This window comes from Sinocyclocheilus anshuiensis, unplaced genomic scaffold (assembly GCF_001515605.1).
Source record: "Sinocyclocheilus anshuiensis isolate Anshui unplaced genomic scaffold, SAMN03320099.WGS_v1.1 scaffold7142, whole genome shotgun sequence".
In the NCBI taxonomy this organism is placed as follows: domain Eukaryota; kingdom Metazoa; phylum Chordata; class Actinopteri; order Cypriniformes; family Cyprinidae; genus Sinocyclocheilus; species Sinocyclocheilus anshuiensis.
In genome coordinates, this window is record NW_015557483.1 from 2,837 (window position 1) to 14,895 (window position 12,059).

A 12,059-nucleotide genomic window follows, 5' to 3' on the forward strand; every position below is an offset into this window, starting at 1 on the left:
CGACGACACAGCAGCAGCGCTTCTTCTTTGTTTTCTCTGATGCACTAACTCTGCAGCAGCTCTTCTTCTTGGTTTTCTCTGATGCTAACTCTGCAGCAGCTCTTCTTCTTCGTCGTCTCGTCTGATGCAGTCACTCAACCAAGCGTTCTAACCACAACCTCGCCCCTTCTCACCCCCCAACCATTCGAATTTCTGTAGGCGGGAAGTATTTGTAATTATATTCTAATGAGCCGCTTTGTGATATCACAAAGCCCGGAAAAGGTTCTGCAGTGTTTATTATCATGAGCTGCTCAAGTCTTTAACTGTACATGTACTCATGATGATGCAGAAAAATATCACACAGAAGATGATCAATACTGCACCCTCAGCATTAAAACCATAATAGCATGAAAACGTCACAATGGCCCAGAGTATCTCCAGAAACACAAGCACACAGCCCCATCCAATTGGATCTGCATTGAAAAGAGTGAAATAAAGCGTCACTTCTCCATCACATTTTCATTAAAGATATTTAATTATAAAGATTTTTGTCTTCTTTATAGGACAGTTAGAGGTCAGACAGGACAATGTGAGGAGAGAGAAGGTGAATGGGACATAAAATAGATCAGACTCAAACCTACAGTTGTGTTAAAAAAAATAGCAGTACAACATCAGTAACCTGATGAACCACTGTTATTAGTAGTAGTTGTAACGGGGCGAACGAGACGTGAGATGTGCGGATCCATCTGCAGGCTTTTATTAGACAGAGATGTGGTCATAAAACAGGCATGGGTCAAACAGTGGCAAACAGGTAAATTTCAGGCAAGACAAAAGAGTATCCAAAGGAAGGCGTGAGTCAGTCGACGGTGAACGTAATCCTGAGGGCGAGGCAAACGGGGAATCCACAAGACGAGCTAGAGTCCAGACGAGGTGCAAACACAGCCCGAAACAGCAAGGCAAAGGTTAATTCCAAAACAGGCTATAAACTTCAGGGCAGGCAGAGATCAGACAAAACGAGATAACAGGCAAGGATCAAGACACGGGTAAACAGACTAAGAACAAGGCTATACTAGATTCAGGAACTTGGAATGGCTCCGTAAAGTATCACTAGATGAGCGATAAACGCTAAACAATATTCAGCGACTTGAACAGGATCTGAGTGGGTGTTATATAGTGTGTGTGATTGGTTTCAGGTGAACACGTGATTAGTGAAATGGCTGCTGGGAAATGTAGTCTGGGGTGACATGTGAAAGTCTGTGTAGTGAGAGAGTCACTAAAATGGAAGAGCAACCTCTGGTGGCAATTAGACGGAGCAGAAGTCCACCAGGGTGGAGCAGATGGAGCAGAAGCCCACCAGGGTGGAGCAGACGGAGCAGAAGACCTCCAGAGCGGAGCAGACGGAGCAGAAGCCCACCAGGGCGGAGCAGACAGAGCAGAAGTACACCAGGGTGGAGCAGTCCATGTGGAAGTGAAGGGACAGGGGACTGAGGCAAAGCCAGCAGAGCAGGATGCCAAGGCGGAGCAGGGAGCCAGGGTGGAGCCGGCAGAGCAGGAAACCAGGGCAGAACCCACAGGATAGGTGGAACTGAGGACCAACACAGCAGAGCAGATGAGTCCGAAGATCCCCACGGCGGAGCTGAAGACCCCCAGAGCCAGACAGAAGACCACCACGGCGGAGCAGACGGAGTAGAAGACCACCACGGCGGAGCAGAAGACCACCAAGGCGGAGCAGAAGACGACCAGAGCCAGACAGAAAACCACCACGGCGGGACAGAAGACCATGGCAGGGACTGGGACCTAAGGAACACTGAGACGCACGAGACAGACAGAGCAGGAGCTTTTATGGCCCCAAGGGACGAGGCAGGGTGCACAAATAGTCCATCAAAAGTTTCCCTGATGACAACTGAATGGGCAGACAGTTCATAAGCAGGCTCACTGACAGAAACTGGAGGGGCAGGCAGTTCATAAGCAGGCTCACTGACAGGAACTGGAGATATCAGTGACTGAAACTGGACAGACAGATAGTTCAAAATCAGACTCATTGACTGAAACAGGACCAACAGAAGGTTCATCAGACATATTATTTGAAATTAGTGGACAGAAAGATAATTCAGGAACAGATTCATGGGTTGACACTATATGGACAGACCGTTCATAATTTAACTCCTTGACTGAGATTGGCAAGACAGATAGTTCAAAATTAGACACACTTGGGGAAACAGAACAAGTAGAAAGTTCCTGAATGGTCTCTATGGCAGTGCCAGGGGTAACGAGAAAGACATGGGGTGCATCTATAATTTCTGGGCTCATGATAGGCAGGGTTAAGGGTTCAAAGGCAGGTTTTTGGGCTGTGACAGACAGTTCAAAATCGACCCCCATGGCTGGTTCAGAACAGGACGAGAGTTCAGAGATGGCCTTCTCGGCCGGTTCAGAGCAGGACAAAATATCATAAGTGGCCTCCGTAGCCATGACAGGACAGGCAGAGCGTTCACAGATGGCCTCCATAGCCATGACAGGACAGGCAGAGAGTTCACAGACTTCCTCCATAGCCGTGACAGAACAGGCAGAGAGTTCACAGACACGAGCATACGAAAGTTCATTAATGGCCTCCTCGGCCGGAACAGACAGTTCACGGAGATCATCACTGGGCGCCACCACCGCGCAAGGAACTGAGGCAAGTGTCGCCATCTCGGGAGGTTCTGCAGCCTGCGCCGCCACCTCTGAAGAGACTACAGTGGACACCATGGCCTCTGGGAGCACAGCAGCGGGCACCGCCACCTCGGGAGGTTCCGCAGCGTAAGCTGCCACCTTTGGAGATGTTGTAGCCGGTGCCGCCGCCTCTAGCAAATCGGCGGAGGTGTACGCGGCCCAGATACACCATAAAGCAACCCCCCATATGGGAAGTGCTGCAGACAGGGGAATGAATTTATGAGCAGGAGGACTAGAGTGATTTGGTTTGGGGATAGCAGCTGTGCGTGCTGACACCAGCGGTGGATCCTCCATGCTGGATGCTAACCTCTGAAGTTTGATGTTAGGTTCCCTTGATAGGATGGTGGAGGGTTGTGGTATGACAACCGCAATAGGCTCTGGGGTGGCAGACATGACGTGAAATGGCTCTGGAAGATCCGATGAGACTTGGCAGGGCTCTGAAAGATCAAACGAGACACAGCGAGGCTCTGGAAGATCAGCCGAGACATGGCGAGGCTCTGGAAGATCAGCTGTGACATGACGAGACTCTGGAAGGTCAGCTGTGACGTGACGAGACTCTGGATGATCAGATGTGACGTGACGAGACTCTGGACGATCAACTGTGATGTGACGAGACTCTGGAACGTCAGCTGAGAAGTGACGAGACTCTGGAAGGTCAGCTGAGAAGTGACGAAACTCTGGAAGGTCAGCTGAGACGTGACGAGACTCTGGACAAACAGCTGAGATGTGACGAGGCTCTGGGAGATCAGCTGAGATGTGACGAGGTTAATAACTAATAACAGTTTTGCAATGTCCATACCTGGCCAGTGTCCACTTGAAAAGCCGCTGGATCCTTGTGTGGCAGAGTATTCTGTAACGGGGCGAACGAGACGTGAAACGTGCGGATCCATCTGCAGGCTTTTATTAGACAGAGACGTGGTCATAAAACAGGCATGGGTCAAACAGTGGCAAACAGGTACATTTCAGGCAAGACAAAAGAGTATCCAAAGGAAGGCGTAAGTCAGTTGACGGTGAACGTAACCCTGAGGGCGAGGCAAACGGGGAATCCACAAGATGAGCTAGAGTTCAGCCGAGGTGCAAACACAGTCCGAAACAGCAAGGCAAAGGGTAATTCCAAAACAGGCTATAAACTTCAGGGCAGGCAGAGATCAGACAAAACGAGATAACAGGCAAGGATCAAGACACGGGTAAACAGACTAAGAACAAGGCTATACTAGATTCAGGAACTTGGAATGGCTCCGTAAAGTAGCTATCACTAGATGAGCGATAAACGCTAAACAATACTCAGCGACTTGAACAGGATCTGAGTGGTTGCTATATAGTGTTTGTGATTGGTTTCAGGTGAATGCGTGATTAGTGAAATGGCTGCTGGAAATGTAGTCCGGGGTGACGTGAAAGTCTGTGTAGTGAGAGAGTCACTAAAATAGAAGAGCGACCTCTGGTGGCAATTGGACGGAAGTCCATGAACCGGATTCGTGACAGTAATGATATTTCTGCATTGTAAATAATTTACTTGAAGTAGAAGTGTAATAGAAAAACAAGAGACCCAACCGGCAGGACATGCATGCTGCTTGTTCTGAGTAATTGAAACACCTAAAATAGGTGTTTCAACGAGACACCGACCCCAAAAACACACAAGTAAGTGAGAAACATCTTGGTTCCAGACAAAAAGGATTGAGGTAATTGAGTGGCCAGTTCAATCCCGTGAACTCAACCCAATTTAAAACTTGTTGGGTGACATTAAAAATGCAAAATGTCACAGGAACTGTTGAATTTAGTTCGTTCATCCTGGGCTGAAATATCCGTTTCTAGGTGCCAGAAATTGGTTGACAATTATCAAAAACAATGGTTATGCAACTAAATATTAGTTCAGTAATATAACTGAAGTTAAAAAAAAAAATTAGTTTATAAGTGTTTGAGTATGAAGGGAAAAATGTTGATGCTGCTATTTTTTTAACAGTTTAATATTCATTTTATTACAAGAATAACACAGATTTGATCAAATCTCTTAATACTTTGATTTAGCATTGAATGTGTAATGTTTCCACTATATTTGAAATATGGAAATAAAAACTATTACAAATATTTGCACTTTATTCACTTTCATTAATGCACTGCTATTTATTTGAACACAACTGTATATCTCCATGAGCACAACAGATTTATACTGTATATCCTGATCATGTGTTCAACCCTCTGTGCCACAACTCATTTAATGACAAATTAGTTTTTCCCGATTACTAACACACTACTGTATAGTTAACTTTCCAATCTAATTTCCCAAAATTCAGTTCTCAAAACTTTAAACACAATTCGCATGTTTCACATGTTCCAATTTTCTCAATGTTTTCTGCAGAACTTAACCCCATTTTGCACAGGTTTAACCATGTTCTAATTCAGAAAACACAAATACATAATATAATTAACTCAAGACATCACAAGCTCAACAAAATCATCACACAATTATTTATGTGTAAACACTAAGTAACAAAACTGCTGACATACTGTATCAATCAGAAACAAGTGATAGTGTGCTTTGGAAAATGGACCCTAACAACGTGACGCGACATGTGGCCAAGTATGGTGACCCATACTCGGAATTAGTGCTCTGCATTTTTCCCATCCAAAGTGCACACACACAGCAGTGAACACACACACACCCGGCCAAATTATAAAATGTTGGGGGTTCGGTGCCTTGCTCAAGGGCACCTCAGTCATGGTACTGAGGGTGGGAAGAGAGCGCTGTACATTCCCTCCCCCCACCTACAATCCCTGCCGGTACGAGACTCGAACCCGCAACCTTTGGGTTACGAGTCCGACTCTCTAACCATTAGGCCACGACTTCCCCATTAGGCCACGACTTCCAACGGCGAAAGAGCTGAAAGAGGTGGGCGAAAGAGAGGAAGAGGAAGGGGCCAAAGAACATTTGTTCCTGATTAAATAAAAACAACATTAGTTGACCATGTTCTCGTTCATGGGATGACCATGTGGGAAGCTAGCCAATGAGTCCAGTCGAATGTGAGCTGTTTCAAGGTTGCATCTATAATTCTAAAGTATAGAGAAGAAAACAGTGACCTGAAAATTTGCCATATAAAGAAATCTACAGTGTTTATACTGCTTACATACAATTAAAGTTTAGAGGAGAAAACCTTTGTTGTTCTTCTGTGTGCAGTACACATTGTATCACATGCTGTACACCCATAAACTGATAACTGTCAAACTCAGTGTTGGGGGTAACATAATACAATTAACATAATAATTAAGTTACATAATCAGATTAATTTTTCAAGTACCTAGTAAAGTAACGCATTCATTTTTTAAGTTACAAGAAAATATGTATGCCAAATAAATATAAATACCAAGGAGTAGAGATGAGTTTGAGAATATATTTAAAAGCAGAAAGTATTTGGGCCTGTCTAACATAGAGATGCAAATTATTCCAGAGTTTTGGGGCTGCCACTGAAAAGCCCCCCTAGTTTTCAAACTTGTTCGAGGAACAACCAAAAGTAAATGCTCAGCACACCTAAGTGCCCTTGACGGAGTATGTCAGAAAGATATCTTGGGGCTGGTCCATTTAGCAATTTAAACACTAACACCAAAATCTTAGCAGCAATTCTAAAATGAACAGGAAGCCAGTGAAGAGAGGCCAGTATTGATGTAATATGTTTTGGTTTGCGTGTGTAACAAAACAGAATGTAGTCCCGACATTCCCAGAATACTGGGACCTATGACCTATGAGATTATTTCTTTAGTAGGAGTCAGTGATACAACAGTTCTAGTACACGTGCTATACTTTCACATGCCACACACAACATTTATCTCCTTTTCCATGCAGTGTGTTTGGAGCAGACATCATTGTGCACCATGATTTTCTACCACCACTGTTCATCAACAGGAATCTGTACTATCACTGAAGGAATCTAACCTTTAACCATGGAAACAATCTACTTTGTAAGTGTTTTCTTCTGTAATTTTATAGTTACTACTTTGTCATTAAAACTGTAAAATTTGAAATTAATCATGCTCTTGTTTTAATTGAACTTATCAACTGAACTGTATTTGCTGGAACTCTAATTTAATTAACATTCTAACTAAGACTATTTTTTTTTCTATTTAATTCAGCAGTTTACCCATCTGCAATGCTACGCTGACCTAGAGCATGGTATTATGGTATGGTATATATGTAAAGCATTTTTTTTTTTAATTTCCTATTTCTCAAAGGATATTACTCTTTTGCAGTCTGGTTGCGAAGGAGTCTCCGCGTCACTCTCTTCAGCATCATCTGTTTCTCTGACCTCTCCTCTAGATGATGACACATCATCTTCTCCCAGTCCTGCTCCTTGCTTATCTTGCTCCTCAGGATCTGCAACGTTCAGCATCACTGTGTCCTCTGGATGAGGTTCTAGAGGTTCTTACTGTAGACACCTACTGTCATGTCATTTCGACTCTCTCTGTTGATTGGCACTCCAACCAGCCTTTTCAAATCATCTTCACCATCTGAACTGACACAGTGCATTTGATTTTGCTGTGTTGATGTTTTTCCAACCTTGCATTTTTTTTTCTCTTTTTCAGGTCTCCCAGGTAGGTGTTCCTTTTCTACAGGTAAGTAGTCACACGGTAGCAAAAGGTTTCTGTGCAGTATTCTTGTTTTTCCTTTCCCATTTTCAGGTCAAATTTCATATACTGGACTGTCCTGGTATTTCCTCTGAGTGACAATGTAAACTTGCTCTTCACAGAATGGTCTGAGCTTTCCGGGTCTGACTTTCTCTTTTAAGTTATGGACAAGTACCAGGGAACAATTCAGCTCTGCACACTTTCTTGTCATACAAAGCTTTTCCTCTTTCCTTCTCTCTATGTGACACTCTTGAGGCCAACTTGTAAGCTACCATCATTCTCTTCCTCCAGCCCTCAGCATAGTCATGGAAAGAGGAGCTTTGGTCCTTCGCTGGTACACCAAACATAATATCATTGGGCAATCTGGGCATACGGCCGAACAGGAGATAATAGGGTGCAAACCCCGTCGTCTCATTTCTTGTACAGTTGTAAGCATTCACAACTTTTGGAAGTGATGTCTTCCAGTCAGCTTTGGCAGTCTCTGGCAAGCAGGGGCGCAACTGCACATTTGACGAAGGGTATGCAAGATCAGTGTTGGCGCCCCCCTGTATTCTAGCCCCTAACACTAACTCCCACAGAAAACATTCTGTACGTCAAAGACCAAAAGACCATTAACTAGCTTGTGCATGGAAGGATACAAACTCATCATGGGTGGAAAAAAAAGTGACAAAGGTCTGAACCCCCTCCCCCATTTTCAATACCATAGGGGAAAAAAAAGAGAAAAACGTGTGTTGTATAACATCCCCTTTAACTCCAGATGGTTGAGGCCAGACAGTAGAATACTTCTGTTTAAATATTTTTTTTTCAAGCACATGTAATATTGCTCACTTTTTAGTTAGGTAATTTGAAGGATTTACAATATTTTTTATTATTATTATTACTCATTTGCCTCAAGGTTATTCATATTTTTGTAAATTTTTATATAAAATGAGAACACTATGTAAAATTCACTTTAAAGAACATCTGCATTTCTTCATGTTTACTTATAAAGATAATTCATGGAAAATGTGTCATGCTTAAAGGGTTAGTTCACCCCAAAATGAAAATTGTCATTAATTACTCACCGTCATGTCGTTCCAAAGCTACGAGAATACTTTTTGTGCGCAAAGAAAAAAAAAAGAAGACTTTATTCAACAATTCTTCTCCCCTGAGTTACCGTCTTCCGCCATTTTAGAGAGTATCACAACGCATAAGCACGCTGTATTCTCGTAGCTTCACAAAATTGAAGTTGGGCCACTGATGTCACATGGACTGTTTTACCGATGTCCTTACTATGTTTTTGGACCTGAGAATATTATAGATGCGTTGCTGTCTATGGAGGGTAAGAGAGCTGTCACGGCCCGGTACAAAACACTGAAGAGAAACAGGGTCTGGGTCCACATGCAGGTGAAAACTTCTCTTTAATGAACAGAAAGGCCAACAAGGCAAAACAAAACAGATCTAGGGACGACAAATACCAATACATTTACAGTACAGGTGAGTGAGAGGAGAAGATATAGTCTGTTACAATGGGGAACAGCTGAGGGTGAGTGTAATGAGTGAATGACTGAACAGGTGTATGGAGTTTGGGGAATTAGTGTAATGAGTGAACAGGTGTATGGGGTTTGGGGAATGGAGTCCGGGAGATGGCGCCCTCTGGAGGAGAGAGGGAGAAACGCAGGGCCCAGACTCAAAAATATCTTAATTTGTGTTCCGAAGATGAACGGAGATCTTATGGGTTTGGAACGACATGAGGGTGAGTAATTAATGACAGAATTTTCATTTTTGGGTCCTTTTAAGTGGAAGATTTCTGCCACCTCATAGAAAAACAAATTTAAATGAATGTCATGATGTTCCCACTATAACCACTACATGGCAGCAGATGATCATTCATTGTCTCATTTACCATTTCCACTCCGTAATATAGCTCTTTTCACATGTTTTGCTTTTGGATTTATATTTAGACATTATAAAATCACTATTATAACGTTTAAAAATATATTTTTTTGTCAAAGTTCAACATTGTTTTGTACTGAAGTATGAAGTAGCAAGTTTTCTACGTGAATCACACAAATGACCTATTTTAAATTTAAAACTAAATTTAAATTTTTAAATGAAAGGTGGCTAGTTTGTATCCTTGTTAACAATCTTCTCAGTTTCTCTCAAATGTAAATCAAACACCCATTCACAAACATATCGTGACTTCACTTTTTGACCAATAGAGATACGCAGAAATGAACTGATATTAACGTTAATCATGTATTGCCCTCTTAGGCAACAACGTCAAATGTTGAATGACTTCATGACTTGCAATGAAAAAAAAAAAAATATTAGCTTACCATTTTCTGTTAGTTCACTTGTACATTGCTGTATTTTAATGCATTGTTTTTCTTTTCCCCTTTGTCTTTCCTGTTCTGCGCCCCAGAGTGTTTCTCTCCTCTATTCATTTTTGTCATGTGACTCTGTCTGTGGCGGTAATGTGTCGAAGGGTGAGCGGTTGATATGTAGCCTACTCCGTTTATAAAAATAAATACATTTTTGAACTCATTAAAAAGGCTAAAAACCCTTGAATAAAAATTTTTCATTACATTATTTTTAACAACTAAGCGTTTGATTATTTATAATGTTTAATTAAAGAAGATTTTCACACAATGATTTAGGCAAAATTTTGCACCACTGCTGGCAAGCTCCTAAGCATTACGAGGAAATTCGATTAAACCGCTCAACTTGGCCATTCCCCTGCGGGTGATACGGTGTTGTATGATAGCCTTGCACACCACTGTACTCTTGAAGTTTTGTTGGGAATCCAAAATTCAAAACAAAGTCTCCGAACATTTTCTCTGCAGCTGTCTTGCCACTCTTGTTTCTGCACGCATATGCTTGAGCGAACCGTGTTAAGTGATCCATCACAACGAAATGTATTCATGACCTCCTTTACACTTCTCCAAATGTAAAAAATCAATAGAGACCAGCTCAAACAGATAAGTGATGGTGATATTGGTCAGAGGAGCTCAGTTCACCTTGTTTGGACGCTTGCTTCTCAGGCAACTGCAAACACGTGTGACATAGTGTTCCACTTCCCGTTGCATGTGGTGCCAATAAAGTCGATCCCTGATCAAGTTCAGCACTCGTTCTGCCCCATGATTTTTTTTTGGCAGGACCAGCTGATGATGGGTTGCTGTTTTACGGAACAAGAGACCATGCTCATCCAAGTATATTCTGGCTTTCTCCCTCATCAGAGCCTCTTTGCCCTGGCTTCTGTTTATGGGTTGTGATTTTGATTTGAGACACATCAAGACTTATTTGATTTCAGCCATCTTTTCTCAGAACTTCCTTGGGGATCTCTGCAAGTGACATGAGCAGCTCCTCCTCCTGTTCTCCAGACAGTGCTGACTTAATGGTAAGTGGACACAACCACAGGCCTCTCTCCTGATGTTGTACCATCACTGACTTCACTGAGTTATACTGACCATGACATCAGTGCACTTCTTCCGAGCAGGTTTCCATGTACTGTTCCATCAACAGCGACATGCGGTGGCATTTAGCTTAGCTGCTGACGTCACATATGTGGGAGGGTTATTATCTGTATACACAGTAAATGATGGTAAATAAGGTTGACATACCTCATCATGCAGTTCACTTAGGCACTCCTCCATGCTCCTTTGAAATTTGGCAGGTGCATTTGACAAACCGAAAAGGAAATCTATCACCATCTCCTTTGTTTTGTCCACACTGAGGGCAAGATTATGAAGTCTACACCATGCTGTAAGCTGCTCCACCTCCAACCTCTATGCAGACTCATCATTGTGACTTATGAGACCCACTACTGTTGTATTGTCAGCATACTTGATAATATGGTTGATGCTTACTCTTGCAGTACAGTCATGGGTAAGTAAGCAGAACAACAGTGGGCTCAAGACGCAGCCTTGCGGAGAGCCTGTACTCACTGTAATTGTTCTTGAAACCTCACTGCCCACCTTGACTGTCTGCCGCCGCTGTGTCAAGAAGTTAAGAACCCAGATGCAGGTGCTTGTGTCCACCTCTAGCATCCTCAGCTTCTCCACCAACTGTTGTGGAATGATCATATTGAAAGCCGAACTGAAACCATTGAAAAGGATCCGGACACAGGTGTCCTTCCTCTCTTAAGTGCGACAGCATGAGACAGAGTGTAGTAGAAATGGCATCCTCCGTGGATCTGTTGAACCTATAAGCGAACTGTAGGGGGTCCAGATTAGCAGGAAGAAAGTTCTTAATGTGCTGCATGACCAGCCGCTCAAATCATTTCATTATGATTGGTGTAAGGGCCACAGGGCGAAAGTCATTTAAGCAGACTGGATTCGGCTTCTTCGGAACAGAATGGCACTTTTGAGGCAAGTAGGCACTACTGCCTGGAACAGGAATGATGATGGCACTTTTGAGGCAAGTATGCACTACTGCCTGACTGAGAGATATATTAAAAATGTCTGCGAAAACATCCTTCAGCTGCTCTGCGCAGTCCTTTATTTTAAATTTTTTAGCACACTTGAAGAAGGCAACAAGCATGTGATTTAGTTGGGTTCTTTTGATATTTACTCATAAGTACTCATAGTCTCATAAAAAAACATTGCATGAACTACTACTAACTCTTCTCTTTTCTCTTTCAGGTCTACTCTGGGGGTTCTCCATCTGGCTACTGCCATCCACTGGACACCCATTGCCTAGCTGTGAGTATGCAAAAAATAAATAAAAATGTGCATGTGAGGAATAACTGAACATAAATTAAAAAATTATCAAACAAA